This window comes from Hyalella azteca, unplaced genomic scaffold (assembly GCF_000764305.2).
Source record: "Hyalella azteca isolate HAZT.00-mixed unplaced genomic scaffold, Hazt_2.0.2 contig13297, whole genome shotgun sequence".
In the NCBI taxonomy this organism is placed as follows: Eukaryota; Metazoa; Arthropoda; class Malacostraca; order Amphipoda; family Hyalellidae; genus Hyalella; species Hyalella azteca.
In genome coordinates, this window is record NW_025943225.1 from 99,951 (window position 1) to 105,781 (window position 5,831).

Consider the following 5,831-nt stretch of genomic DNA (forward strand, 5'->3'; position numbering starts at 1 on the left):
GAATTATGTTTCCCTGATCCCATTTTTTTTATTTCAAATCGATGAAATTAATTCCAAATTAAAGACGCACGTGGACGACCAATTAACTTTCGTAATTCTTTGCGGTTTGCCGACTTTAGAGGTTTGATATAAACGAATGAATTCCTTACAACTAAAATATGAAAAGGATAAGCCGACAAGGTGATCATAGATATTATTCCTTGTTCAATATATTTGAATTATTCATTATGTATTTCAAAACTCATGGTAGAAAAAAATATTCATTGAACCACCAACTTTTCTTCATTTCAACAACAGTTGCATGAAATTCGCATTAATTTGAGTTTGATTTTAATGCCTGGATAAATGTTCCCCGTTATTTTTATCATTCCTAAGGGTGAGAGGGAAGGTATGTTTTTCCATTCCTGAGGTAGGGTAATACCCAAATTCTTTGGACAGCCACGCGTGACCTAATAGATTGCTCATCGCGCAGGAAATTGGCCAGGAATTGCTACTCAAGCTTAGGCTTAAATCACTTTCGGTCTTTGTTATACGAGGCCTGAACACTATTTCATGGCCCCAAACAACAGGTCAATTTTTCACCCATGATTTTTACTTTATTTTTGGTTTTCACTTATCCACTGAAATGTCGGTGCTAGTTCAATTTAGTTTTTAACTACCAATAATGGATCTCCAACGATTTTTTATATGATATATGCGGGTTTAAATTGATTAGATTCATTCAGAAAAGAGTTGCTCCAAAGCTTCATTAACGAATGTTTAGCATACTTTTGGTGGAATGATTGTCTCTTGAGACCATTTTATGGGTCGTTAGAGCAATTATAGACGATATATACCTTATTAATTTCTTCTGCTCCCATGTAGGTACTCTTCATGCAAATAGACCTAATCACACACGTGATGCAAGTTTTGATATTGAATTCACTTACATTCAAAGGAGTATCGCCTGTACACAAGCGACTTTTTAAGTTCACAACATTCCGCCATTACTTTAGAACCCCCATGCCGAAGCCGCCAGCTGCCCTCCCAATAGCTCGTCCACGGGCCATTGACGTACTTTTATCAGTTGACGTCGCCGTCGCAAAGTTAAATTAACGCGTCCAAAGGATAGAGAAACTAGTCGCAACTTAATCTTGGGGTCGGAGCAAGTAAGAATAAGTTTAGTCAAGATTATCAGGAGGCAATCTTAAGTAAGCGACCGCTGAGCTAGGCGCATCGTAGCATTTATGCTAGACGACCTCTTAATTACAGGCGGCTTATTGGAAAACTTGGGATCGGCTCTTGGTCATTGCTTGAGTTACCCCTGCGCGATATCGGCAGACCTGAAGGTTCCTTCATTATAAGCTTCCACATAAAGATCAAATAGTGACGACCATCGAGAGGAAGCGAGATTCATTGGTGGAATTTTGTTTTTGGTTTTCAAAAATGGTTATGAAACTGGAAACTATATTCAAACTGAAGAAAGGAACCAACCCATATTTGAAGCTAAACAGTTGAAAGTACGCCTGTCAAATGATGAAGCGGATCATCTAAGTTTTAATTTTACTGTACAATCGTGTAAAAAAATTTAGCTTTAGTGAATTTACTATGACTAACTGAGGTTGTTTTATTTTTTAATAAACTCAAATGCTTGAATGACTTTCAGCGTTTTTTCAATTAATAACCAAATTCATTTTTAATCGAGCAGAATAAAAATTGAAATTCATCGATTCAAATTATTTTAAGTCTTGGCGTTAAAAATCAAGGAACACGGACAAATTGTTAACCGTTTTTTTCTTAAAAGTCTTAGATTTGCACATTTCAACGAGATAAAAAGACGGAAAATATACTTTAACATCATCTCGAGTCTGAATTTGAACGGAGGGTTTGCTCGAACGCTTATGAATTTTTTCGAAACTTTGTTATACGAGGCCTGAACACTATCTCATGGCCCCAAACAACAGGTCAATTTTTCACCCATGATTTTTACTTTATTTTCTGTTTTCACTTGTCCATTAAAATGTTGGTGCTAGTTCAATTTATAGTAAACTACCAATAATTGATCCCAAACGGTTTTTTATATAATAAATGCGGGTTTACATTGATTATATTAATTCAGAAAAAATTGCTGCAAAGCTTCATTAACGAATGTTTAGCATACTTTTGGTGGAATGATTGTCTCTTGAGACCATTTTATGGGTCGTTAGAGCAATTATAGACGATATATACCTTATTAATTTCTTCTGCTCCCATGTAGGTACTCTTCATGCAAATAGACCTAATCACACACGTGATGCAAGTTTTGATATTGAATTCACTTACATTCAAAGGAGTATCGCCTGTACACAAGCGACTTTTTAAGTTCACAACATTCCGCCATTACTTTAGAACCCCCATGCCGAAGCCGCCAGCTGCCCTCCCAATAGCTCGTCCACGGGCCATTGACGTACTTTTATCAGTTGACGTCGCCGTCGCAAAGTTAAATTAACGCGTCTAAAGGATAGAGAAACTAGTCGCAACTTAATCTTGGGGTCGGAGCAAGTAAGAATAAGTTTAGTCAAGATTATCAGGAGGCAATCTTAAGTAAGCGACCGCTGAGCTAGGCGCATCGTAGCATTTATGCTAGACGACCTCTTAATTACAGGCGGCTTATTGGAAAACTTGGGATCGGCTCTTGGTCATTGCTTGAGTTACCCCTGCGCGATATCGGCAGACCTGAAGGTTCCTTCATTATAAGCTTCCACATAAAGATCAAATAGTGACGACCATCGAGAGGAAGCGAGATTCATTGGTGGAATTTTGTTTTTGGTTTTCAAAAATGGTTATGAAACTGGAAACTATATTCAAACTGAAGAAAGGAACCAACCCATATTTGAAGCTAAACAGTTGAAAGTACGCCTGTCAAATGATGAAGCGGATCATCTAAGTTTTAATTTTACTGTACAATCGTGTAAAAAAATTTAGCTTTAGTGAATTTACTATGACTAACTGAGGTTGTTTTATTTTTTAATAAACTCAAATGCTTGAATGACTTTCAGCGTTTTTTCAATTAATAACCAAATTCATTTTTAATCGAGCAGAATAAAAATTGAAATTCATCGATTCAAATTATTTTAAGTCTTGGCGTTAAAAATCAAGGAACACGGACAAATTGTTAACCGTTTTTTTCTTAAAAGTCTTAGATTTGCACATTTCAACGAGATAAAAAGACGGAAAATATACTTTAACATCATCTCGAGTCTGAATTTGAACGGAGGGTTTGCTCGAACGCTTATGAATTTTTTCGAAAGTCTTCGATTCGAAAAATCTTTGATTGAATCATGACTCGAAAATCATTGATTTGAAAAATCATTGATTGAAATATACGACGGGAAAGCAACTCACAGATTAAATTAGAGGAAAATTTTAATTCCTTAGTGATCAATAGAGTAGAATTGAGAACTGAAATGAACATCAATGTTATCCACATGCAGCTGATCTTTTTAACAATAAGGTTAGAGCAGGGTACTGTTCAGAGCGTATAGGTCTGATATAATGCGTTCATACTGCATGAAGAGAGATGAACATCTCAGTCTTAAGTACCTCATTACCTTCAGAAGTTCCTTTCATGATACTAACTTCAAATCTCTTCGCAGGTCCGTAACGAAGGTTATGCGAACAACTGCTCGTTGGCAAGTCACACTTCAAAGTCCTGCTAAAAAGTTCAACTTTTTCAAGAAACTTGACGCATTTTAGATGAGTCAAGAAGGTCTTCAGAACAAGGTTAACGTTGATGGAATACTTTTCCTAATAATGGTCTGGCTCTCTGGCCTGAACTCAAGAACAGAACCAATATACTTTTGGGAGCTTTGACTCGCGTTGCCATCGTTAACTTCAGTCGAAACTTCAAAAGAATTTTTTTTTAATTCTAGAACTTCGAGCGTATTTTTGATGGTAACTTCATAGCAGAGTTGTTTTTACTGGTAGTGACGCAGGAGAGCCGCAAAAACGTTAACAAACTTCAGAACTATGCAAAAAAAGTATCCAGAACTCCACACTAGAAATATCAGGAATATTTCACCAATATGATGTATTCTAGAAATAATTCATGCGTTCTAAATGCTAACCGAGGACTTAGGCTCATGTGGCATCATGAACAACATCCGAAGAAACTGTAATACCTGATATCACTAAAATTTATTTATTATATATAATATAACATTATAGATAAAATAGCATTATATGTAATATAACAATATATAATATAATATTTTAATAACTCATATTGAATAATAAGGTCACCAATATTTCATAGTTTTCTAACTCCTGAATACCTACTATCATGGTTTCTGTCACTTTATTTATCGCCACAGTTATTATATATAATCCGGTGTAACAATCTGCTATAACAGCGCTCATAAGTGAGCTTAAGAAATGCATCTTTTTCACTTACTCGAACAATTCTTAAGTTTTAATTAACCGAGCGTAAAAATTATAACCCAATTTGTATCTCTGAATGTCAATGAGTTAAAATGATACGAATTAAATTCATTTTATTTTACCACAAAGTTCACCTTGACGGAAACTGTATTCGACATAGGAATCGCACCTGCAAAATAATATTTTTACCTCTTTTACATGAACCATCAGACGCGCATTTCAAGATAGAAATTCACAAAATTTTGTAAATGTTCTATTCTATATATGACGAGTTATGATTTGTTATTAGTTATTTATTGCTTAATATTATTTATTTATTTATTATTTCTTGAACGTCTAAACTCAGAAAAGGTGTTTTGAAACAGTTCTCAAAACAGTTTGTCCTGTTTCCAAAACTGTTGATAAATATTCGGACTTTTTGTTCCATAGAATGCTACATTAATAGATGATGCTCCATGAATATTAAAATAATCGGAAGCCCGATCAGTTTCAGAGGTCAGATCGATGGCGTTTGCGATGGACAAACACCGACGACGCTTCTTAGTCCCATGCCGAACTGTCAACAAGGTTTTTGTTAAACACCATTGCAAATAAATTATACGAGAGATAGCCATAAAAGTTATAAAAATGTTATCCACCCGAGTATTAATGGGTCTCAGCAAAACCGTGCATACGATTTTCAAAACAGAATTTAACTGACCAAGTTAATCCATATAATAGCACAAACATTATTATGAAATTATTTTCATCACATAATTTTTAAGCTTGGCTGCCAATATGCCAGGTCGGCTTGTGTGCACGCAACTTAATTAAGAATAGCCATCAAATTTGTCCACTCCCCTGCAAACAACGTGCCCCTCGTGAGCGGCCGCGACCCTTCATTTACTTATTGTTTGGTATTGACTGGGCCATTGAAGGGGATGGACGGAAAAGTACCGCAGCCAACTAGGTATTAAAAGTAAAAATGGCAAGTTAAATTCAAATTATAGGAAATAATCAATTTAAAAAGGTCAGAAGTTAAATTTTATCATCGTTTATTTGAATGTATAAATTTAAAAGTGTGATACTATAATGGCAATTACGTTATCGCAGCATGATATTCACCAAGAAATTGTTCTAATTTGCAAATATTTATGCAATGTTTTTCCCATCTTTTTGATTTTAGATCAAAATTTTTAAGCACACAATTTTACGCAATAGTTTAAATATATCAAAGTTTTTCAAGAAATTCACCTTTTAAAGTTTCAAGGATAACTCGGTTTTTATTCGAACATCGCCTTTAAAAATCGTTACATAACTACAAACACAAAACTTTTAAACAAGTTACAATTCATTTTTCGGCAGCAAGTTCCACCTGTTTTCCACCCAGGCAAGACATAGAGTATATATATAGTATAGCCAGCCCAATACATCACAAGGACTAGGTCATGAAG